General features: G+C 37.1%; 1 protein-coding gene and 1 pseudogene across 1 annotated transcript in view; both read right to left on the bottom strand.

Moving 5' to 3' along the window:
* VAMP7 (vesicle associated membrane protein 7) overlaps positions 1 to 4,017 on the bottom strand; it is a 50,286-nt gene extending 46,269 nt beyond the window's left edge. The window contains exon 1 of the mRNA XM_032846303.1: positions 3,884 to 4,017. The gene's annotated coding sequence lies outside the window, so the exon portion shown is untranslated. The remainder of the gene's footprint in view (positions 1 to 3,883) is intronic.
* A 174-nt stretch (positions 4,018 to 4,191) lies between these two features.
* Positions 4,192 to 26,421, bottom strand: part of LOC116860358 — a 75,209-nt pseudogene continuing 52,979 nt past the window's right edge.

Raw genomic sequence — 26,421 nt, 5'->3', positions numbered from 1 at the left:
TCTATAGTGAACAATTCTTTCTTATCTCTCTTTAGCTTTTGGTAGTCTGCTGACAATCCTTGGCATTCCCTGGCTTTCAGCTGCAGCACTTCACAATCTCTGCCTCCACAGTCATATGGTGTTCTTCATGCGTGTCCATGTTTTCATATAGAAATCTCTGGGTCTTTTCTCTTATTAGGACACCCACTCCACTGTGACCGTCATTTTAACTTACATCTTAATTACACCTGCAAAGACCCTTATTTCCAAATAAAGTCACATTCACAGGTACCACCTGTCAAGATTCAACGTATCTTTCTTGAGGACACAAAACATCTGAGAACCTCACTGTTCCTCCCAAATCATTCGTACTCTTCCCTCTCCATATATTCACTCTTCCCTTACTCTCATTAGAGACCTGTCCGTAGAGAGAAGAAGGGCCACCTCCAACAACTTGGGAGCTAGAAAGGCCTGTTTCTACTTCTACAAGAAGATTCTAAGGAAAGGACACTTTTGTTTCAGTTGCCAGGATTAAAAAAAAAAAAGATATGTCATGGGGGAATCCAACTGAGAATTCTAGATGTAGTTTTTTGCAGAAGAATTATTAAACTGTGAAGATCTTCAAGTCCATCAAATTGAAGATTAAGATGTTACCAATTGTCATAATAACTGAAATGCCCTGAACAGCATTATTTATAAAGAAAAAGGCATGAAGCTTCAAAAAAATTTTAAAAAGGAATTTTTGAAATATATCCGTTTGTAAGTAAGGGATTACCTGTGTTAAAAACAAATTGCTTGGGGCACCTGGGTGGCACAGTTGGTTAAGCAACCAACTCTTAGTTTTGGCTCAGGTCATGGTGTGTCAGGCTCCACACTCAGCACAGAGTCTGCTTAAGACTCTCTCTTCCTCTGTCCTTCACACACACACACACACACACACACACACACACTCTCTCTCTCTCTCTTTCTCAAATAAATAAATCTTAAAAAATTGCTCCCCATTCCCCATGTCCCTCTCTAGAAAAAAATACATAAAAAGGAAAATAAATAACAAGTTACATATACCACAGCCACAATGAAAACACTGCTCCTCAGTGGAGGCATCTTCAAGTAGAGGATGAAGATAGTTTTAGGGAACTGAGTAAAGAAAAAGGCCAAGTCAGTTTTTCTCACATTCAAGTCTATGTGTTCTTAGGATTTTTTAAATTCTATATTCTTATTTTGATAACATTAAAAATGTGTTAATATTCCAGATATACACATATACCTTATAAATGATGACACACAATTCCATGCTGCATTTGCACCATAAAGGCCAAAGAGCTAAGGAATTCTCTAAAATGACAGTGCCTAATTTTTAATGTCTTAGAAGCATGTCTGGCTGCTCTTAGGCTGGCACATCCTAAAATCATAATCACAATCATGACTCAAGCACTCTTGTATTCCTGTTGTGTTTTTTAATCACTTATAAAGACAAAATTTATCTTTTACCGTAACAATTTACAATTGAAAGATATCTGCATAATAGAAACCTTTTATTTGAAAAATTAAGATTTGACATTCTGAAAGTGACAGAGGGACAAAATAACAATTATCTCAGGCTAAGGAGAAAATAATATTTAAAGTTGTGTCTGTACTAAGTGGAAACCAAATGACACTAAAACATGTTGTATGAATAAAGGTTGTGCAACTGTCCAAACAGAAAAAAAGGGGAAGAATTAACTTCTCACATAGCACATGGTAACAGTCAATACAAAATCAAAAGAATGCATTCTGTATCATTATTTATATTATTGCAAAGGAATGTATTGTGTTAATTCTTGCAACAGTTCATTAGCAGAATGTTTCATAGGAAACATTAGATTGTTTCCACCCTCTCACATACTATGAAATTGGCCCATTAAGTTAAATGGGAAGGGGGCATGGAAAGTGCTCGGGAAAGAGATGGGAACACATTTTATGGAAGAGGTATGGAACAAGAGAAGGCACAGTAGTGAGAACAAACCAGGGAAGGTAAACTGGCCTGATGAGATGGAATGGTCCACATTTGGTGAATGAGAAGTTTTAGGAATAAGTACAATGACCTTTTATTTTTAAAAAAAAGGCCTGTATAAATGAAACAATTAATGTATTGGATCAAATCGTTTTTCAAATTCAGTTCAACACATATTTTTCGAGGATTTACTATATGACAGCCAAAGGAGTAGACACCGGAGATATGAAGCCCAGTAAGAGAGGACCTCTATACTCAAGGAAGCCATAGTACAATGGGAAAGACAGACATAAATAACTGCAATAAAGAGTAACTAGTGAATAATCTAAAAATGTACAAATTTATTCAGACTTCTTAGAGGTTTGTGATTATTTCACTGGGTGAAGAAAAAATGCAGGTGTCAGCCTATGTATTAGGAATTTCCTCCACATACTGTTATAATTACTCCTCTGGAAGAGAGGGCAAAGTTCGTTTTATCCTCACCAGCTCACAGTGCTCAGCACAATGCCTGGCATATAATTTTCCCTCAAATATTTGTTAAATAAATGAATGAATCTGAGCATGTTTTGGTTTAAACAACAGTAACTTTATATTCAGTAGGACCTGGTAAGAAGGATATTTTGATTACTAAATTATGTCCTTAATTAAGATAAAGCAGTTCAACTGCTTTAATCTATTCTAATCCCCAACTTTCTGTCAGGGTTTTAGAAGGAAATAATCCAATGACAGATAAACCACCAATTCTGCTGTAATAACCTTGGAGGAGACAGAAGAATGAAGAACAAATATTGATATGGCAGAAGAAAAGAAGAGGTGTTTATGAAAAGCCTGAAGTCTGGTTACAGACTTGCTGTATTCTTGCTGGTGTTACAAATATTCTTTTATGGTGCTGTTCTGAGACCAAATTCAATCCCTCTGACTTTCTGGGGATAGGAGCCTACCCTGTCAAGTCAACCACCTGTTCTATTTTGCATTAACCATCACTACCACATCACATCATCGGGATTATTCCTGTTTGCCCGCACACACACACACACACACACACACACAAACATGTAAACTACTTAAGAGTAGAGATCTCCTACGACTTGTTTCTAGCTATATCCCTTGACCTTAGAAGAGTCTCTAGGACATACTAGCTGTTCAATAAATATTTATTAAACATGTGAGTCTGCTCTCAGCCACAGCTATTCAAAGGCGTAACATGTCTCTGGGATCAAGGGTGGGACGATGGAGGTACAGGTAGTTGAGCGCAATTAATAAGAGAAAGAAAAGGACTTGACAACTGATCATTTGTGGGGGGATATGAGAGAGGGAGATGTAAGACATTTACGAAAGAGTCTAGTACATGGTCTGAGTTTGTTAAATATTGGCCAATTATTACAATAACATACAGGTCTGAAGCTGTGGAAATAGGTCTGGGTAGAGCTACTGAGTCCCTATCCAAACCGAGGAAGAAGAGGAATGAAACAATGGGTGGTGAAGAAAGGGCACGCGGAGGTGTACAAACACACGGAGCTCAGAAGTAGGTGAACCAAAAAGTGACGTCATCAAAACAAGGGCGTAGAGATTAGTTTTTAGAAGACTGAGATCTCAAGACTGAATCTCAAGATTCAAACGCTAAAGAAAGGTCTTGCAGAATGCGAACTGAGGGAAAGTTAACATTTCTCCCTCCTGCAACAACTTAAGTGACGCATTCTGACACTCCTTAATTCGAGACCTTTTCAGCGGCACAAAACGCAGCTCGCCAAAACTGAACCTGCCCGACAATTCGAACCGTCGACACCAGAGAAGCCCAAGTCACCCTTGCACTGCCTCCTCACTCCACCCCACCACCTTCTCGTCCACACCTCTGCCCTCCCTCCGCCGTCGTCTCCCCGCCTTCTGCTGAGCGCGCCCAGTACCATTTACCTGTCCGGGAACCCCCTAAGAGTGCGTAGGCTCAGAATCGAGCGGCGTAAGCCAGAGGCGGACCACCAACTGCCCGCTCCGGGAGGAGGTTGGGACCGGACGCCACCGGCTTCCGCGTAAAGCGCCCCGCCCGCGCGCGGCCTCCTGGGAATGTGAGCGTTCCTCCAATGAAAATGGACTGTAGGGCGGGACTCGCGGCATTCCCAGCCCCGGCACTTCCCAGTAGCCACACTGCATTCTGGGAGTGGTAGTTCCAACTGGCGTATCGTCCTGTCTGTCACACAGTCAATAACTTGTGGTAAACATCATCAAGCGGTTCCTCCGGCAAAAGGAAGGATGCAGGGCCACAAAGAGCTCACCAGCGTTGAGTCGGTGGGATAGATGAAGAGCGAAGCTTGCCCCGACATCTCTGTGCTTATTCTCAGCAGGTAACGTCTCCTGTTACGGCACAAAGTAGAATTCGTGTCGCAGGAGCTCCCTACTTTCGCCACGAAATTTCCTAACCTCCTTAGACCCTTCAATAATCCTTTCTCCCATTCTTTTGCAATAATAATAATAACCGTTCCTCCTTCGCCTTCTCTCGTTTGATCTAAGCTCCCTCGCCCCTTCCCCTTTACATTCCTGTTCTCTCTTGCCAACTGAGTCTAGCTCCACTGATGAACCCTTCCTTCTCATGACTCCTCAAATGGCTCCCTGCTTACTTGCTCTTTATTATCAGCATTTAAAGATTGGCAGAATTTCTCTCATCTAAAACATTCCAAAGTCACCCTTCTCAACTCCACACCCCCCAAAACCTGTCACCGCACAAACTTAACCTGTGGTCTTTTTCCCACCTCTCTTTTCCAGTCAAAATTCTCAACTGTGTTGCTAAAACAATAGACCCTTCTCAACAATTACCATACTTCATACTTGCAGGATTTAACATTGATTATTTTCCTCTTTAAATCCTCTTAGTATGGGCTGCTTTAACAAAATATCACAAAGTGGATGGCTTAAACAACAGAAATTTATTTCTTACAGTTCTGGAGGCCGGGAAGTTTCAGACAAGAATGCTGGTATGGTTAAGTTTTGGCGGGAACCTGCTTGCTGACGTACAGGCTGTTGTCTTTTTGCTGTATCTTCACATGAAGGCGAGACATCAGTACTCACACATCTCTTACAAGGGCAGCAAACTTATTCATGAGGGCTCCATCCTCCTGGCCTAATTAACTCAGAAAGACACCACCTCCAGCTACCATCACATTGAGGAGCTAGACTCCAACATATAAATTGGGCGGAGGCACAAACATTCACTTCATAGCACTTTCTATTCTTTTATCTCTAAGATGATTCACATTCCTCATTCCCCTCCCACTTTTATGCAGCTCCTCATTTTCTTTTGAAATGTTCATGACCCATAGTGCTCTGCCCTATGCTCACATGTTTCTTGGGTAATCTCCCCATCCCCACTGATTTGGTTGTCATCTGTATGCTGAGGATTCCCACATATAGGAAGCCCAGAAAAGACTCCTGTAACCCAGACTGAGATATTTAATGACAGCTGGGCATCTCTTTCAAGAACTTAAAACTTAATGTAGTCCTCATATGACCTAGTACATTTCCACTCTACCCTCTCCTGTAACCTGTTTTTCCTTCTCCTCTAATCCCACCTCAGTGAACAGCACAACCGTGCAATCAGTTGCTCACACTAGAAAGTTGGCTATCATTTTGAGTGATTTCACTCCCTCAAAGTTCACATCCAAACAATCAGCAAAACATATTAATTCTATCTCCTAAATGCCTCACTTGTAAAGCTTCAGTTTTCTCATCTTTAAAATGAGTATAATAACAACACCTGTCTTCAAGGGTTGTTGCAATGATTAATGAACACTAGTGTCAGGTAGAGAGTAAGCACTTGATGTCAATAAGTATTTATCAAACAAGCTTTGTGTTTGTCATTGGTTCTCCCTCATTTGGTCTTACAAAATGATAACTAACATTTACTTTTATTTAGTTTATATTCAGGGAGAGAAAAAAAAAGGAAGAATGATAAATGGTGAGATAGTTTGTGCAAATTACCTCTACTCCATTCCTCTGTATTTTTCCAAGCATGTCAAAAAAAAAAGTACTGGTCATGAGTCACTATACACATGGTTCTAATCTAATATGTGCAGGATATACCATACCTTAGTTATTGTTATCAGCTCCGGGTGGGCTATAGACAAATTGAAGTACATTAAGAGAATCATAACTAAAATGATCAGGGCATTAGAAATCAGAAGGATTGTCTCTGTACCTATAGTGTCTCCTTCACAATCTCCCCACCCACCCCTTCTTATCACTTAAGATTATTCTATCTAAAACAAAATCTGATCACTTTGAAATCCTACTTAAAACCTTCATTGGAGGGGTGCCTGGGTGGCTCAGTGGGTTAAGCCTCTGCCTTCAGCTCAGGTTATGATCTCAGGGTCCCGGGATCGAGCCCCGCATCAGGCTCTCTGCTCGGCCGGGAGCCTGCTTTCTCCTCTCTCTCTCTCTGCCTGCCTCTCCGCCTACTTGTGATCTCTATCTGTAAAATAAATAAATAAAATCTTAAAAAAAAAAACCTTCATTGGATCCCCATTATATAGAGGATAAGGTCTAAGATTCTTAACAGAGAATTCAAGGCCCTCCATGATCTGGCCTCTCTCTACCTCTCCTGCTTCATATTCTGTCTCTCTCACCAAAACATTCTGTGTTCAAGCCTGCTTCTCTATGGTGGCATTCACTCATTCATGTATCCTTCCATTCCTTCCACTATATGTACTAAGTGCCTACTGTGAGCCAGGCCTATGATATATCCTGGAGATATAACAGTGAGAAAGACAGACAATGTCCTTGCCTACATGGAGCTAACACTTGAGTACCATGCTCTTTCATGTCTCAGTGCCTTTGCACATGCTGCCTCTCCTGTCTAAATCTTATTTATTTTTCAATACCTATCTCAAATATCACTTCTTCATTTTTCATTAAAGTACATACTTCTTTTTTCACCTTTATCCACCCCCTGCAAAGGTTTACTTTTCATATTAGTATTAATTTTATTTAGTACCTATTCTTTGTGAGAGGGAATAGTGTCCTAGAAAGAGAATGAGGTTTGGAACCAGACAGTCCTGAGTTAAGAACTATGTGAAAAAATGTTCATAATCACTAGCCATCAGGAAGATTCAAATTAAAACCACATTGAGATACCACTTTACACCAGTTAGAATGGCCAAAATTAGCAAGACAGGAAACAACATGTGTTGGAGGGGATGTGGAGAAAGGGGAATCCTCTTACACTGTTGGTGGGAATGCAAGTTGGTGCAGCCACTTTGGAGAACAGTGTGGAGATTCCTCAAGAAATTACAAATAGAGCTTCCCTATGACCCTGTAATTGCACTACTGGGTATTTACCCCAAAGATACAGATGTAGTGAAAAGAAGGGCCATCTGTACCCCAATGTTTATAGCAGCAATGGCCACGGTCGCTAATCTGTGGGAAGAACCAAGATGCCCTTCAGCGGACGAATGGATAAGGAAGATGTGGTCCATATACACTATGGAGTATTATGCCTCCATCAGAAAGGATGAATACCCAACTTTTGTATCAACATGGACTGGACTGGAAGAGATTATGCTGAATGAAATAAGTCAAGCAAAGAGAGTCAATTATCATATGGTTTCACTCATTTGTGGAGCATAACAAATAGCATGGAGGACAAGGGGAGTTAGAGAGGAGGAGGGAGTTGAGGGAAATTAGAAGGGGAGGTGAACCATGAGAGACTATGGACTCTGAAAAACAATCTGAGGGGTCTGAAGGGGTGGGGGGTGGGAGGTTGGGGGAACCAGGTGGTGTATATTGGAGAGGGCACGGATCACATGGAGCACTGGGTGTGGTGCAAAAACAATGAATACTGTTACGCTGAAAATGAATTAAAAAAATAAAAAAAAGAACTATGTGAACCCTAAATGTTGCCTCAATTTAGAGATTTTTAGGGCTCTATCAAAGCCTCTCTTCTTACCCCGTGTTCTCCCCTAAAGTAATATATCTGTGCTCCAAAATTTGTATTTCTAGCACAAGCCTTTACATTGGGAAATCAGGGAAGGTCAGGAGGTAACATTTAAGCTGAAACCTGAAAGTCAAGAAGGAATCAGCCACAAGAAGGTTAAGAGAGAACAGAAATAAAGCCAGAGTGACTGGAAGGTAGCAGAAGTGAAGAGTGGAGGAGGAGAGATCACACCAGGTTTCTTTCTGGTCTTTAAATATTGTGAGCTCCTTCCCATTTTATGATCTTTGTACTAGCTCTCTGTGCTTGGAGTTCTATTATGTCTTATTTTATGGCCAGTGGGTCTTGCAAGACTGTGGAAGCTGGAATGAATTTGGATTTTATTCTTTTATAACAGAAAATCATTAGAGAGGTTAGAGCAGAGCAGCGATATGATCTTATATAAGGTTTTTTTTTTAATTAGCCTTATTTAGCATGCCAATACACCATCTATCCTGGTAATAAATTAATATCTACAGTTTTAAAAATATATTGGGTAGTTTCCAAGAAAAATGCTTCTGGATGTGTACACTAATGTGTATACAGAACTATTTAAATAGGTGGCTTTATAATTTTATAGTTTTCAAATTCAGATTCTGTTACTATTTCATCAAGTTATTGAAGAATGGAATCACTTCTTTATGATTGATGATTTTAGGTAGTTTGAGTGTATGGAGTAAAGGTTTCAACTTCTATTTCAGTTCCTGCAGCTACGAAGCCTGGAATTGTAGAACTGATGGTTTAGATAACCTAATCCAGTTTCCTAATTTTGTACATGAGAAATCTTCTAGTCTTGGCAAAGGTTACAAAGTTAAGAAACAATGGAGTCTGGATTACAAACCAGCTCTCATGTACTACTAGAGGGATCTAGAAATGTCTGTGGGGCTAGTGCTAACCCTATCTGGGAGACCTTGGTTTTACATTCCACTTAATAGGATTAAACCCTGATGTGTTATTTTGTGGTTCACAGACAAATCCAGTGACTGTTGCTTTGACTTCAAAATCATGCACATTGTTGCATTCCATCACTGATCCCCAGGGCTGTTTATGTTTCTTTTCTCCTGGATATTTGGTCTTGGGCAAATTTTCTTTTTGTTTTGTGTTCAAAATGGTCCTACATCAAGAGTGCCTGTTCTCCTTTGAAATTCCAATCAGCAGAGGGAGCTAACACATTATCAATATCTACAAAATCATTGGCATTTGAGTATGGGAGAGTTCATTTTTTCTTTGTGGATCATTTCGGTCAGAGTCATCACTTTTATCCTGCTCTGTTTCTCTGAGCCATCACTGATTCCAACACCAGGTTTGGCAAAGCAGTTCTGAGGTGTCTTTCCCACACAGCAATGAAGTTTCTCTTGGTATCAAGAACATGCCACTTATTTACATCTGCATTAGAACAATGCTTTTCATAATGTACCAAACACTTTCAGCATCCAGCTTTTGATGAATTATTGTTTCTCAGTCTAATGGCTACACATAGCCATGGTAATAAGAGGAAAAAAACCCTATAGACTGTTTTAATTTAAACCTCCCATATCTATGTGCAGCTATCAGTAATAGAATGTTTTCTGGTAAGACATTTTTCTCTCTAATTGCAAGAGCCATTTCCCAAACAACCTGCCAGATGTCAGTGGATTTTTGTTAACTTTATATACACACAGGAAATTTGTATATACAAAGGGGGTTTTCAAAGTTCCATATAATCTAATTATAGATTCCATGAATCTAATTTCTTGCTTCTCCCAGCACTGTAACAAAGTAAAGCTGATAACCCATCTCTCTTTACATATCTTTTTTTCTCCAGGACAACATTCTTCTGTCACAGTGTGCCTCTAGTTTGGTTGCAGATTATAGAGGTTCATCAGATGTACCCCCATGAGTGCATCTACTCAGATTTGGCTTCTCATTTTCAAGACAATCTTCAGCAGTTACTTTAGATGCTTTACTTTTTAGGTGATGTGATATGATACTGTGAAAATGCTGGGAACATTGTTGTCAGCCATAAAGAGTTGACATCAACTCCCACCTAGAGAGCAATTTCATTAGCCTTTTCTAAAAACCACTGAGCATCCATACATAGAAATATCTGCCCTGGTCTGGCAAAATTATCTAAGCATTTTATTTACTAAGTTGATATATATTCCTCCTCTTGTTCTGTTATCAATTTTACCTCCCTTGGCTGTTTGACTTTTATTTTTTCTCTTTTATTCATTTATGTTTTATTTAGTTATGTTTCCAATAAACATACAGAATACTCATAAGGAAATTCTAAATTTTGTGACCATTTCACTTTTTGACTTATCCATGAAATTTTAGTTCTGGAGAAATTTTCTCCACTAAATTCACCAAATTTTATATTTAATGGCATGACTAACTCCAAATGGTATGTAACAGAAAATGGCTGCTTCACAGAACATGAACATTATAAAAAGGACCAAACCAAGGGCAAGCCTGAGGTTTGGTGCAGAACATGGAAGTGCGGCACTAACAAGACAACTCATTTTCTTCAGTTTTAAAGTTTCTAAAGGAAAACTGATGTCAGATTACAAGAAGGGCTAATTTGAATTATCTTATCTTTATAACCAAGTCAAAAATAAGGGATACTAATGGCTCTGAGGTAGATATTGCTATCAGATAGTGAGTGATTAGGTTTAAGTTATAAACTGATCAAATGGAGGGAAATAAAGCACTGATTGGAAATTATCCTTCAAAGTTAAAGAATCCACAGTCTAATAGAGTAGCAAACCACAAGCCTGGTGTCCCTAGGTAAGAGACCTGTAACTTCGCGTTTGTTTTTTTCCACCTTGGCTCAATCCCAGTTTTTCAGGATTTCGACTCTTCAAGCTTTCAGCAATTAACTAATCATTCATTGGTGGAAGGGATTGGGATTGCTTCTCTACATAAGCCGACCTTTTTCGTTTTATAATGAGAGAACATGCAAGACATGTAGCTACATCTTCCGCATTCTCCAACTCTTACTTGGTGAGGATGAAGATGCCCATATAAATTATCTTCACATGTGCAGGGGTAAAAATACATCTCCAAGGCATGATCATATTGCAAGTGCATGATTTCCACCTTGGAACAGATCAAATATGTTCTCACCTTTGAGTTTTTGTACCAGCTGTTTACTCAGCACTGAAGGCTGAACCTCCAGATCTGTGCACATATCTTTCTTGTAATTTGGGTCCCAACTTATATGGCCCCTCCTCAGTTGGACTCTCCATGACCACTGATCATTAAACATTTTTTCTGTTTTGTTTTCTTTACAAAATATATGCTCAAAATAATTTTTCAATGTTTACTTGTTTATTGTATGCCCCCATTTAATTTTATTCAATAATAGAACATATGAATTCCTTGCAGGAAGGAACTTTATTGCTCTTGTCCATCATTGTACCTCCTCAAGGTAGCATAGTGTTGGTGCTCAATTACAATTTGTTGAAAGAATGTATGCTAAGAAGAAGAGCTAACACTTCTCTGGTACCAAATAGTATTCTATGGTAAATATATATTACTGCATTTAATCATCTCAGTAATGCTGCAAACTAATTATTATTATTGTCAACCTCATTTTCCAGAAAAGGAAATGGAGGCTCCAAACAGCACACAAACTGAGTGGGGCCAAGGTTTGTCTATGGAGGTCTTGGTTTCCTGTCTGCCCCTCTTGCGTGAACTTCAGAAGCCCTTTAAGAGGGAACGAAAGGGGGGTAGGGAGAGGGTGGTGGGGTTATGGACATTGGGGAAGGTATGTGCTATGAAGTGTATAAACCTGGCAATTCACAGACCTGTACACCTGGGCTAATAATACAATACATGTTAATAAAAGATAATTTTTTTTAAAGAGGGAACAAAAAGAGGGGTGAGCAGTTAGTGTTAATTACCTAAATCAAACAGTCCCCAGGTCTGTACACAATCTATTTGCTTCCCTAGTCCTCCTCCATTTCTGCTCCTGCCTCCTGGGCTTCAGTGCCTAAAAGAGATGGATAGATGGATAGATAGATAGATATACAGGTAGATATAGATATAGATATAGATATAGATATAGATGATATAGATATAGATATAGATCCCTTGGTTTTCTTTGTGTTACATATGTGTTTACAGCTTTCAAATACTCTAAATAGAATTTTTTATTAACGTATAATGTATTATTAGCCCCAGGGGTACAGGTCTGTGAATCGTCAGGCTTACACATTTCACAGCACTCACCATATCCCATACCCTCCCCAATGTCCATCCCCCAGCCACCCCATCCCTACTCCCCCACCCCCCAGCAATCCTTAGTTTGTTTCATGAGATTAAGAGTCTTTTATGGTTTGTCTCCTGTTATCACCATGACTTTTATTTTGACTTCCTGAAATTAAACAGAACAGTTTAACAAACTTTTACGGAGGCGTGATGTGCTAAAAAGTATGCTAGGTACTAGAAATACATCCTCTCAAGGAATTCAAGTAGTAGACATAATTGATTCATTAAAAACATGCAAGTAGCAATTGCACTACTGGCTGTTTACACCAAAGATACAGAAGTGGTGAAAAGAAGGGCCATCTGTACTCCAATGTCCATAGCAGCAATGGCCACAGTCGCCAAATTGTGGAAAGAACCAAGATGCCCTTCAGTGGATGAATGGATAAAGAGGATGTGGTCCTTATATACAATGGAATATTATGCCTCTGTCAGAAAGGACGAATACCCAACTTTTGTATCAACATGGATGGGACTGGAGGAGATTATGCTGAGTGAAATAAATCAAGAATAGAGAGTCAATTATATGGTTTCACTTACTCGTGGGGCATAAGGAATAACATGGAGGACATGGGGAGATGGAGAGGAAAAGTGAGTTGGGGGAAATTAGAGGGGGAGACAAACCATGAGAGACTGTGGACTCTGAGAAACAAACTAAGGGATTTTTAAAACATTTTTAATTTATTTTTTAAATTTCTTTTCAGTGTAGCAGAATTCATTGTTTATGTACCACACCCAGTATTCCATGCAATACGTGCCCCCCATAATACCCACCACCAGGTTTACCCAACCTCCCACCCCCTGCCCCTTCAAAACCCTCAGACTGTTTTTCAGAGTCCATAGTCTCATGGTTCGTTTCCCCCTCCAATTTTCCCCAACTCCCTTCTCTTTCCATCTCCCCATATCCTCTATGTTATTCCTTATGCTCCACAAATAAATGAAACCGTATGATAATTGTCTTTCTCTGCTTGACTTATTTCACTCAGTATAATCTCTTCCAGTCCCATCCATGTTGATACAAAAGTTGGGTATTCGTCCTTTCTGATGGAGGCATCATACTCCATAGTGTATATGGACCACATCTTCCTTATCCATTCATCCGTTGAAGGGCATCTTGGTTCTTTCCACAGTTTGGCGACTGTGGCCATCACTGCTATGGACACTGGGGTACAGATGGCCCTTCTTTTCACTACATCTGTATCTTTGGGGTAAATACCCAGTAGTGCAATGGCAGGGTCATAGGGAAGCTCTATTTGTAATTTTCTTAAGGAATCTCCACATTGTTTTCCAAAGTGGCTGTAGCAACCCGCATTCCCACCAACAGTGTGAGATGGTTCCCCTTTCTCCACATCCTCTCCAACACACATTTTTTCCTGTCTTGCTAATTTTGGCCATTCTAACTGGTGTAAGGTGGTATCTCAATGTGGTTTTGACTTGAATCTCCCTGATGGCTAGTGATGATGAACATTTTTTCATGTGTCTGTTAGCAATTTGTATGTCTTCGTTGGAGAAGTGTCTGTTCATGTCTTCTGCCTATTTTTTGACATGATTATCTGTTTTGTGTGTGTTGAGCTTGAGGAGTTCTTTACAGATCCTGGATATCAGCCTTCCGTCTGTACTGTCATTTGCAAATATCTTCTCCCATTCTGTGGGTTGCCTCTTTGTTTTGTTGACTGTTTCCTTTGCTGTGCAGAAGGTTTTGATCTTGATGAAGTCCCACAAATTCATTTTTGCTTTTGTTTCCTTTGCCTTTGGAGACATATCTTGAATGAAGTTGCTGTGGCTGATATCAAAGAGGTTACTGCCTATGTTCTCCTCTAGGCTTCTGATGGATTCCTGCCTCACGCTGAGGTCTTTTATCCATTTTGAGTTTATCTTTGTGTATGGTGTAAGAGAATGGCCGAGTTTCATTCTTCTACATATAGCTGTCCAATTTTCCCAGCACGATTTATTGAAGAGACTGTCTTTTTTCCACTGTGCATTTTTTCCTGCTTTGTTGAAGATCATTTGAACATAAAGTTGGGGGTCCCTATCTGGGCTCTCTACTCTGTTCCACTGGTCTATGTGTCTGTTTTTATGCCAGTACCATGCTGTCTTGGGATCACAGCTTTGTCGTAAAACTTGAAATCAGGCAATGTGAGGCCCCCATTTTTGTTTTTCTTTTTCAACATTTCCTTAGCAATTCGGGGTCTCTTCTGATTCCATACAAATTTTAGGATTGTTTGCTCCATCTATTTGAAAAATGCCAGTGGAATTTTTATTGGAATGGCATTGAAAGTATAGATTGATCTAGGCAGTATAGACATTTTAACAATGTTTATTCTTCTGATCCATGAGCATGGAATGGTCTTCCATCTTTTTGTGTCTTCTTCAATTTCTTTCATGAGTGTTCTGTAGTTCCTTGAGTACAGATCCTTTACCTCTTTGGTTGGGTTTATTCCCAGGTATCTGATGGTTCTTGGTGCTATAGTAAATGGAATTGATTCTTTAATTTCCCTTTCTGTATTTTCATTGTTAGAGTATAAAAAAGCAACTGATTTCTGTACATTGATTTTGTGTCCTGCCACATTACTGAATTGCTGTATGAGTTCTAGTAGTTTGGGGGTGGAGTCTTTTGGGTTTTACATATAAAGTATCATGTCATCTGAGTGTTTTGAAGGGAAGTAGAGTGGGAGATTAGGTGAGCCTGGTTTTGGGTACTAAGGAGGGAAAGTGTTACATGGAGCACTGGGTGTGGTGCATAAACAATGAATCTTGGAAGACTGAAAACATAAAATTTAAACAAACAAACAAAAATGCAAGTATAAGAGTCATTGTGTCCTGAATTTGTAACAATTCTGGTTGTAATACAATTCATATGACTTCACCTTTATGACTTTCATCTGTAAAATTTGAGGTTGTATTAGCTGATCTTCAAGATAAATTTTTATGATTTTGCTGTGTTGAAATCTGTTGAAAAGTTTGCTTTAAGTGATTGATTTTCTCTTTCTTTTTTCATTTCATTTCATTTTATTTATATTTTTCTTTTTTAATTTAAAATCAATTAATTAATATATAATGTATTATTTGTTTCACGGATACAGGTCTGTGATTCATCAGTCTTATATAATACCCAGTGCTCATTTGGGGAGGGTATGTGTTGTGTTGTAATGCTTTTCTCTTTCAAATTTTGCTGCATTCTAATGTTTGAAACTTGATACTGAAGAATAACACTGTTATCATTTGCTTTCTCTTGGTTGGCAGCTGCTGGCATTGATACAAATAGAAATTGTGCCATGTTTGTATTGCCCAAGGAAGGCCATACCCTAAGAAATTCTGTTTATTATAGGATCATGAAGAAGTAAATGTAAATGTCCATTCACCAAGAGTTTGGTGATTTCGTCCCAGAACCACTGGACTAAAACACTGATTCCTTGACACCAGTATATGTGTAGGGCTACATCAGAATCACCTGAAGGTGTTAGCTGTTAATATAGATTCCTGGCCTACAAAGTCACATTTTTAAGAGTGGGATAAGAAGGTCTGTATTTGTAGTAAGAGACCTAGGTGATGTAGATAAGCTTAGAAAATACTGGAAAAGACTATGAAAAACTGTTTAATCCCTCAAACTCAAATTAGGATCAGATTTAATCCTAAACTAAGATCAAATTTTTCAATTTGTAGTAATGCCTACCAGAGTTAACAACAGAAACTGTTAGAATGTTATTTAATAAGGGTGCCTGGGTGGCTCAGTGGGTTAAAGCCTCTGCCTTCAGCTCAGGTCATGATCTCAGGGTCCTGGGATCGAGCACCGCATGGGGCTCTCTGCTCAGTAGGGAGCTTGCTTCCTCCTCTCTCTCTCTGCCTGCCTCTCTACCTGCTTGTAATCTCTGTCTGTCAAATGAATAAATAAAATCTTTTTAAAAAATGAATGTTATTTAATAGATAAAACCTAAATCTTTCATTCTGTAGTTTCAAGTCCATTTACTGTCCCTAGCAAGTGGTACCCTATAATTCTGGGCTTAATGACTCTAGGACATACAACTATCAAGGCCAAATTTCAGTTGCCAGTTTGTAAAACCACTGCAAACAAAATATGTGACTAGACAGAAACCATAAGCCTCACTTTCAAACATTATTCAAAGCTTACTTTCATCTGATAAATCATACAAGTTTTTTTTTTAGTTACACAAATAATGTATGATCAGTAATAGAAAAATCAGAAAATTCAGGTAGGTAACAAGGGAAATATAAAAATAAGCTTTAATCCTACCATTTATGATATAGATCTCAGAAGATTATATATACATGTACAGATGTGTGTGTATGTTTACAGAATTACATTACACTTTCTCTGAGTGCTTATATTTTATGAGTTTGTACAGGAAAGCAGAATTCATTATACCATGGATAAGATCACCAATAAATTGATCACTTATAAAATTATTTCTCCTCAAAATCCCTCCAAAATCTCTCGCTGCTTAGCAGTAACCTCTGTCTGTCCATCACATCATTGGTCCTTTGTTGACTATTGAATGTTAACAGTGGAAAAATTACAAATTAATCACAAGGTAAAATTAAAAAATTTTGCAAAAGATACAAAGTTTTTCATAAAGTTGAGAGTGGTGTTGGATAACTGCTTCAACACACCATAGCCACTGATACATGAATTAGATCACTTAATAATTGAAGTGACAAAAATCTACATGGATGAGTGATATGAGTTTTGATATCAAATTGATGAGGGATCTTTAGAAGAAATGAATTGTTCAAATGTTTGGGCAAAAATTACCCTTTTTATGTTAGGAGAATAAAAAAATATGGTGAAGGATACTGTATCATGTAATACTTTTGTTGGAGCAATGCCGCAAATCCCCCAATTATTTCATTCTCTGTCCATTTTAAAAATTAGTGCATAACTGAAATTAAACCTACATTATTTTAAATATGAGATTAACTAGCATATTTTCATAATTTTTGTTTTTATTTTTATAGATTAAATCCTAAACCTTTTTTTTTTCCATTTGTGATGAAATTTTATTACCCTTTTAGGTTGATTCTCTTCAGGTATCATTTTAAGTACATTTTAGGTATACATTTTAAGTTGTCCTTAGATAATGAGGACTTTCTGTTCATGTATATGTATGGTAATGTTTTTGGCTTTGTTTGAGATATAATAATTGACATATTAGTTACAGTTGTACAACATAATGATTTGATATTTGTATATATCATGAAATGATTACCACAATAAGTCTACATCCATAACCACACAAAGTTACATGTTCTTCTTGTGATGAGAACTTTTTGTTTGTTTCACATTTTTATTTAAATTCTAGTTAGTTAACATAGTGTAATATTGCTTTCAGGAGTAGCATTTAGTGATTCATCACTTACATACAACACCCAGCGCTCATCATAACAAGTCCTTCCTTAATATCTATTGCCCATTTAGCCCATCCCCACCCACCTCCCTCCATCAACCCTCAGTTTGGAGAATTTTTAAGATCTATTCTCTCAGCAGCATTCAAATATACAATACAACATTATTAATTATGGTCACTATGCTATGTTGTACATTACATCCCCACAACTTATATTTTATAACTGGCAGTTTGTATCTTTTGACTGCCTTCACCTATGCAGCCTACCTCTATTCTCCACCTCTGGCAACCATCAGTCTGTTCTCTATGAGTTTGTTTGTTTGTTTGTTTGTTTGTTTTTAGATTCCACATATAAGTGAGATCATACAGTATTTGTTCTTCACTGTTTGACTTAGTTACTTAACATAATCCCCTCAAGATCCATACATGTTGTTGCAAATGACAAGATTTCCTTCTTTTTATGGCTGAATAATATTCCATTTTGTATGTATGCACCACATTTACTTTTCCATTTATCCACTGATGATACCTTAGGTTGATTCCATGTCGTGGCTATTGTAAATAATCCTGCAGTGAACATGGGGTGCATCTATCTTTGAGTTAGTGATTTTGTTTCCTTTGGATACATACTCAGAAGTTGAATCTCTGGATCATATGGCTCTAGTTTTAGTTTTTTAAGGAACCTTCATACTGTTTTCCATAGTGACTATACCAATATACATTCCCACCAACAGTGCACAAGGGTTCCCTTTTCTCCATATCCTTGCCAACACTTGGTATTGTCTTTCTATAATAACCATTCTAACAGGTCTGAGGTGAAGTCTTATTGTAGTTTTGATTTGCATTTCGTTGATGATTAGTAATGTTGGTTATTTCATGTACCTGTTGGCCATTTGAGTATCTTCTTTGGAAAAACATCTGTGGAATTCCTCTGCCCATTTTTATTTGGATTATTTGGGTGGGGGATTGTTATAGCTTGGTATGAGTTACTCATGTATTTTGGATAATAACCTTTTATCAGAAGTGTGGTTTTCAAATATTTTCTCCCATTCCATAGGTTGCATTTTCATTTGTGCATCATTTCTTTTGCTGTGCAGAAGCTTCTTAGTTTAATGCAGTCTTAATTGTTCATTTTTTATTTTGTTTATTTTGCTTTAGGTGTCATCCAAAATACCATTGCCAAAACCAAGGTCAAGGAGCTTTTACCCTTTGTTTTCTTCCAAGAGTTTTATGGTTTCAGGTCTTACATTTAAGTCTTTAATCCATTTTGAGTTATTTTTTTATGAGTGCTGTAAGATAAGACTATAGTTTCATTCTTTTACATGAGAATATACAACTTTCCCAGCACCATTTATTGAAGAGAACTATCTTTTCTCCACTTAGTATTATTGTCAAATGTTAGTACACCATATATGCATGGGTGTATTTCTAGAATCTTGATTATGTTTCAATGGTTTATGTGTCTGTTTTGTGCCACTACCATACAGTTTTGATTATGATAACATTCTAAGATTGTTTGAAATCAGGAAGAGTGATACCTCCCAGCTTGTTCTTTCTCTAGATTTTCCTGTCTGTATGGGGTCTTTTGTGGTTCCAAATGAATTTCAGGATTTTTTTTTATTTCTATAAAAAATGCTGTTGAAATCTTGATGGAAATTGCATTGAATCTATAGATGGCTTTGGGTAGTATGAGTGTTTTAACAATATTAAATCTTTCAGTTCATGAACATGGGGTAGCTTTCCATTTATTTGTCTTCTGCAGTTTCTTTCATCAATGTCTTATAGTTTTCAGTGTAGAGATATTTTGCATCACACAGACCTGTACCCCTGAAACAAATAATACATTATATGTTAATTTAAAAAAAAGATCTTTTGCCTCCTCAGTTAAATTTATTCCCAAGTATTTTATGGTTTTGGGCCCTTGAATTTGTTGATTAGATCTAATAGCTTTTTGATAAAGTCTTTAAGATTTTTATATATAAAATCATGTTATCTGAAAATAGAGAATTTTTACTTCTTCCTTTCTGATTCTGCCTTTTATTTCTTTCTGTTGCCTGATTGCTCTAGGTAGGACCTCTATTACAACAGTGTAATAGATAGACTGACAGACTGATTTCCACTAAAACAGTGCCATAGATGATAAATATAGATAGATATAGATATATCACATTTTGTTTATCCACTTTTCTGTCAGCTGACACTTAGTTTGCTTAAACATTTTAGCTATTGTGAATAATACTGCTATGAACATGGGTATATAACTATCTCTTCAAGACCTTGTTTGTTTTCAGTTATTTTGGGTATAGACCCAAAGTGGAATTGCTGGGTAATGTACTGCTATTTTTAATTTTTTGAGGAACTGCCATATTGTTTTCCCAATGGTAGTTCCATTTTACACTCCCATCAACCATGCACAGGATTCCAATTTCTGTACATCCTTGCCAACACTTATTTTTTGCTCTTCTGGTATTAGTCATGATAATAGGTTTGAGTTTTGATTTGCATTTCAAAAGATGTTGAACATCTTTTCATGTTCATATTGGCCATTTGGTATATCTTCTTTGGATAAAATGTCTATTCAAGGACTTTATCCATTTTTGTATCATGTTGTTTGTTATTGTTGTTGAGTTTTAGACATTCTCTATGTATTCTGGATATTGATCCCTTATCAGATATATAATGTGCCAAATATTTTCTCCCATCCTGTGAGTTGCCTTCTTACACTGTTGATACTGTCTTTTGATGCACAGAATTTTAAATTTTCATGAAGTCCAATTTGTCTGTTTTTTTTTCCATTTTGTTTATGTCTTTGGTGTCTTATCCAATAAATCATTGTCAAATCCAGGGTTTTGGAGCTTTTCCCCTATGTTTTTTTCCTAAGAGTTTTATAGTCATGTCTTACATTTAGATATTTGATCTATTTTAAGTTAATTGTGTATATGGTGTTAGGATCCAGCTTCATTCTTTTGCATGTGGATATTTAGTTTTTCTAGCACCATTTATTTAAAAGACCACCCTATCCCATTAAATAGTTTTGATAGCCTTGTCAAAAAACATTTGACCATATGCATGAGAGTTTATTTCTGGGCTCTTTATCCTATTCCATTGGTCTATATGTCTGACTTTATACTGGTACTGCACTAGTTTTTATTTGCATTTACACAATGATTAGTGATACCAGTACCTTTTTATATACTTGCTGGCCATTTACATATCTTCTTTGGAGAAATGTGTATTTAGTTCTTTAGTTGGTTTTCAACCTGGTTATTCGTAATTTTTTTGCAATGGAGTTGTTGACTTTGACTTTCTTATGTATTTTGGATTTTAACACTTTACTAGATGTATGGTTTGTAAACATTTTTTCCCATTCTGTAGGTTGTATACTCTGTTGATTGTCTCCTTTGCTTTGCAGAAACTTTTTGATTTGATGCAATTTGACTTGTCTATTTTGCTTTTGCTGCCTTTGTTTTGGGGGTCTGTGATAGTTCATTTTATTTGTCAACTTGACTGGAGTACGGTATACCCAGGTAGCTGGTAAATCATTTCTGGGTGTCTGTGAGGGTGTTTGTAGAAAAGATTAGCATTTGACTCAACAGACTTGAGTAAAGAGATCTGCCCTCAACAATGTGGGAAGGGAACATCTTATCTTTTGGGGGCCCAAGTGAAACCAGAAGGGCAAATTCTCTTTCTCCTCAAGCAGAGATGGCCATCTTTTCCTGCCCTTGGACATTGGGGTTCCTGGTTCTTAGGTCTTTGGACTCTAGGACTTATAACAGTGGCCCCTTGATTCTCAGGCCTTCAGTGTTAGACCAGGAGTTACACCTTTGGCTCTCCTGATTCTCAATCCTTCAGACAATGGACTGAATTTTACCACTAGCATTCCTGGTTCTCCAGCTTTTAGACATCAGATTATAGGACTTCTTGGCCTCCATAACTACATGAGTCAATTCCTGTAAGCAATCTCCTCATATATCTATATCTGTACTCTATATGCAAATCTGTATCATCTCTATATCTATATCACTATCTATCCTATTGGTTCTGTTTCTCTGGAGATCCCTGACTAATACAGGGTCATGTCCAAAAAAAATCATTGCACAGTCCAATGTCAAGAAATTTTTGCCCTATGTTTTCTTCTAGTAGTTTCATAGTTTCTGGTCTTACGTTTCAGTATTCAATCCATTTTGAGTTAATTTTTGTATATAGCATGAGATAAGAGTCCAAGTTCATTATTCTGCTTATGGATATCCAGTTTTCTCAGCAAAATTTATTGAAGAGATTATTTTTTTCTCATTGTGTGTTTTTGAACCCTTGTCAAAGATCAGTTGACTGTAGATGTATGGATTTATTTCTGGTATCTCTTTTCTTCTCCAATGATACAGATGTCTGTTTTTATGTCAGTATCTTACTGTTTTGATTACTGTAGCTTTGTAATACCTTTCGAAAGTGTGATGCCTCCATCTCCGTTCTTCTTGTTCAAGCTTATTTTGGCTATTCAGGGTCTTTTATAGTTCCATATTAATTTTAGGATTTTTTTTATTTCTATGAAAAATATCATTGAAATTTTCATAGGGATGGCATTGAATCTGTATATGGCTTCAGGTAGTGTGGACATTTTAACAATATTAATTCTTCCAATCCATGAACACAGGATATCTTTGTATTCATTTATGTCCTCTTCAGTTTCTTTCATCAGTGTTTTATAGTTTTCAGCGTACAGATCATTTACCTCCTTTGTTAAATTTATTCCTAAATATTCTTTCTGATACTATTGCAAGTAGTATTGTTTTCTTAATTTCCTTTTGGGATATTTGGTTGTGTATAGAAATGCAACTGATTTTTATGTCAGTGTTGTATCCTGAAACTTTACTGAATTCATTGTTTAGTTCTTTAGGTGGTGGCTATGGGTTTTCTCTATATAAAATCATGTCATCTACAAAAAAGCATATTTTTACTTCTACCTTATTTGGATGCCTTCCATTTCTTTTTCTTGCCTAATTGCTCTGACAGAGTCTTCCAATACTATGTTGAATTGAAATGGTGAGAGTGGGCATCCTTGTCTTCTTCCTGATCTTAGAGGAAAAGCATTCAGCTTTTGACTATTTTACTGTTTACTCTGATATTAGTTATGGTCCTGTCATATACACCCTTTATTATGTTGAAATACATTGTTGGTTCACAACCTCAGGAACTTCTTGGGTATAATCTGAAACCAGCCCCTATGTGCAGAGGGCAGGGAGAGACCAAAGAAAGAGGCAGAACACTCCAGAGTGGTATGTGGAAGATTTAATAATCAAGGGAAATTACACAGGAGGCTTGTCTGAAGATCAGTAGATCTCCTCACCTGCCAAATCTTGAAATTTTATATAGATGCCTTAACTGAGTTCAGTCAAATATACTCTCCAGATGGTCTCAATACCATATCACTATCTCAAGGCTGTGTCTTTAGGACAGCTTCTGGGAGCAAGGAAGGCAAACAGAATGCACATTCAAAGGACTGGGGAGGGGATGAGGACCCTTCAATTGCTGGGATCCAGTTCATGGGTCAACCAGTGATCACACCCTCTCAGTGACCTCCCCCAATATACATTCCTTTGATTGCTAATTTATTGAGAGGTTTTTATTGTGAGAGGATGTTTAATTTTGTCAAATGCTTTTTTCTATATCTATTGAGATGATCATATAATATGTACTCTTCATTCTGTTACTATGCTGTGTTGCATTTATTGATTTGCATATGTTGAACCATCTTGCATGATAGGAATCAATCCCACTTGATCATGGTATAGGATCTTTTAAATATGTTATTTAAATAATTTTGCTAGTATTTTGTTGAGGATTTTTGCATCTATGTTCATCAGGGATATTGGCCTGTAATTTTCTTTTTTTGTAGTGTCCTTACCTGGCTTTGATATTAGAGTAATACTCACCTCATAAAATGAGTTTGGCCATGTTCCATCCTCTTCATTTTTTTTGGAAGAGATTGAGAATGATTGGTGTTAATTCTTCCTGAACATATGGTAGAATATACAAGTAAAAGCCATCTAATCTTGGACTTTATTTGTTGGGAGATTTTGATTACTGATTCAATCTCCTTATTCATTATTGGTCTATTCAGATTTTTCTAATTTCTTCATGACTCAATCTTGGTAGGTTGTGTGTTCCTAGGAATTTATCCATTTATTCTAGGTTATCAAATGTGTTGCCCTGTAATTGTTCATAGTAGCCTAATATGATCCTTTGTATTTCTGTAGTATCAATTGTAATGTCTACTCTTTCATTTATAATTCTATTTATTTGAATCTTATCTCTTGTGTTCTTGGTAGTCTGGCTATGTGTTCTTGGTAGTCTGGCTAAAGGCTTACTACTTTTGTTTATCTTTTCAAAAAACAAGTCCTACCTTTATTGATTATTTTTTGTTACCTAATTTATTTCATCTATTTCTGCTCTAATCTTCATTATTTTCTTCCTTCTGCTAACTTTGGGCTTAGTTTGTTCTTTTTCTGGCTCCTTGAGGAGTAAATTAGGTCATTTATTTGAGGTTTTTTTTTCTTAATATAGGCACTTACCACTGTAAACTTTTTTCTTAGAACTACTGTTGCTGCATCCCATAAGTTTGGCATTTTGTGTTTCCATTTAATTTGTGTCAAGATATTTTTTTGATTTCCCACTTAAATTCTTTGATCCATTGGTTGTTTAGGAATGTGTAGCTTAATTTCCACATATTTGTGAATTTTTCAGTTTTCCTCTCATTATTGATTTATAGTTTCATGTCATTGTAGTTGGAAAGGTACTGATATGATCTTAATCTGCTTAACTTTATTAAAACTTGTTTTGTGGCCCAACATATCTATTCTGGATAATGTCCCATGTGCACTTGAGAAGAATATTTATTCTGCCAGGGATGGAATATTTTGTATATATCTGTTGGGTCCATTTGGTCTATACTGTTATTCAAGTGTTCTGTGTCCTTATCCATTTCCTATCTGGAAGATCTATCTGTTGTTCAAATTGAAGTCTCCTACTATTATTTTATTACTATTTCTCCATTTCTTTTTTTAATTTAATTTTATTTTTTCAGTGTTCCAAGATTCATTGTTTATGCACCACACCCAGTGTTTCATACAATACATGCCCCCATTAATACCCACCACCAGGCTCATCTAACCCCCCACCCTTCTCCTTTCCCAAACCCTCAGTTTGTTTCTCAGAGTCCACAGTCATTTTCTTACATATTTAGGTGCTCCAGTGTTGGATACTTATGTATTTACAGTTGCTATATCCTCTTGATAAACTTACCCCTTTATCATTATGTAATGACTTTCTTTGTCTCTTCTGACAGTTTTTGACCTAAAGTCTATTTTCCTGGTAGGAGTATAGCTACCCCTGCTCTCTTTCAGTATCTTCAAGGAGTATCTTTTTCCATCTTTTCACCTTCAGCCTATATGTGTCCTTAAAGTTGAAGTGAGTCTCTTGTAGTTAGAACATGTGGGTTTTTAAAAATCCTTTCAGGCACTGTGTCTTTTGATTGGAAAAATTTAATCAATTTAGATTTTTTAATTTGTAAATTCAACAAATGTTTATTGCACACTGTGTATCAGGCACTATGCAAAGTGCTGGGGACCCAGAGAAAACAGCCCAAACCTCAAGTTCACATTGCCAGCATTCTGTCTACTTTTGCAGCAATGTTTGAACCATCCCCATTTTTACAGATGAAGAGAGTGTTACAGTCTGGCTAGAAATAACAGCTAGTTAAGCATGCAGCTTAACTAGCTCAAATCTAGGCTTATATCCTTATAGCATAAGGCCTCCTAGATAACACTTACTATGCTCCTGGTAATGATCTAGGCACTTTACAGAAATCAACTCATTTAATCCTCTGAACAGTCCTAGGAGATAGGTACTATCATGCCCATTTTATAAATGAGGAAACAGACAGTGAGAGACTAAGTAATTTTTTCACAGCCACAGAGCTACTTACAGGCAAAGCTAGGATTTCAATCCCAGGAATTCTGGCTCTTTACTACACTATACTGCCTCCTATAGGGTTTTTTGTTTGTTTGTTTGCTTTTTGCTAGTTTCTTTTTTAAAGGGTTAGGGTCAGCTCTTGAAGATAACACCCTTTTAAATGAGAATAAGTACAGTAATACTGTAGCGAAGTCATGGAAAATGTATTTGTTTGGCAAAGTACACAATGACCAGTGTCTAGAGATCATTGATTGCCAAGCTGAGCATTTTGAAGTTCTCTAAACAGGTAGCCATTAACCATTTTTTCCTTCAACTAAGTATACACACACATACACATACTTCATATTTTACATATATATTCATGATTATATGCTGAAAAGTTAAATTTCTTAAAAGAATAATTCCCATTCCCTGTGCCATGCACTCTGGTACTTTTTATTCTATTTTACTTTGTTTTTAAAGGCTGATTTAATCCCCTAAATTGATTTCATGATCCACACTAAGTTGGTGGTAACCCAGTATGAAAAACACATTAGGCACAGTGTGAAACAAGCAGTAGAGATACATAAAACCAGTGATGTACTTTGAAAGATGAAATTAAACAGCAGCAAAAATGATCAGAGAAAGGGAGACTGGGTGGGAGAATACAACAATACAGTGAAATGGGAATAGAGAGAACATTTCTGAAGCTTTTGTTTAAGACAGAATATTCTGAACTTACTGATTGGATATGCAGGGAAAGAGAGAGGGCAGAACCAGATATAATGCTGTGGTTTCCAGCCTAGGTGGCTGAGCAGATGAAGTGCCTTTAAAAGGAATGGGGAAGTCAGGGGGAGAGGCAAGTATATGTGCATGTAAGATTATCAGTTCTATTTTGGACAAAGAATGTTGGTGGGATTTAGAGGAAATTTGGA

This window comes from Lontra canadensis, unplaced genomic scaffold (assembly GCF_010015895.1).
Source record: "Lontra canadensis isolate GAN:19392208 unplaced genomic scaffold, GSC_riverotter_1.0 scaffold174, whole genome shotgun sequence".
Classification (NCBI taxonomy): Eukaryota; Metazoa; Chordata; class Mammalia; order Carnivora; family Mustelidae; genus Lontra; species Lontra canadensis.
Note: the sequence above shows the minus strand (reverse complement) of the source record. Positions and strands in the feature narration are given on the sequence as shown.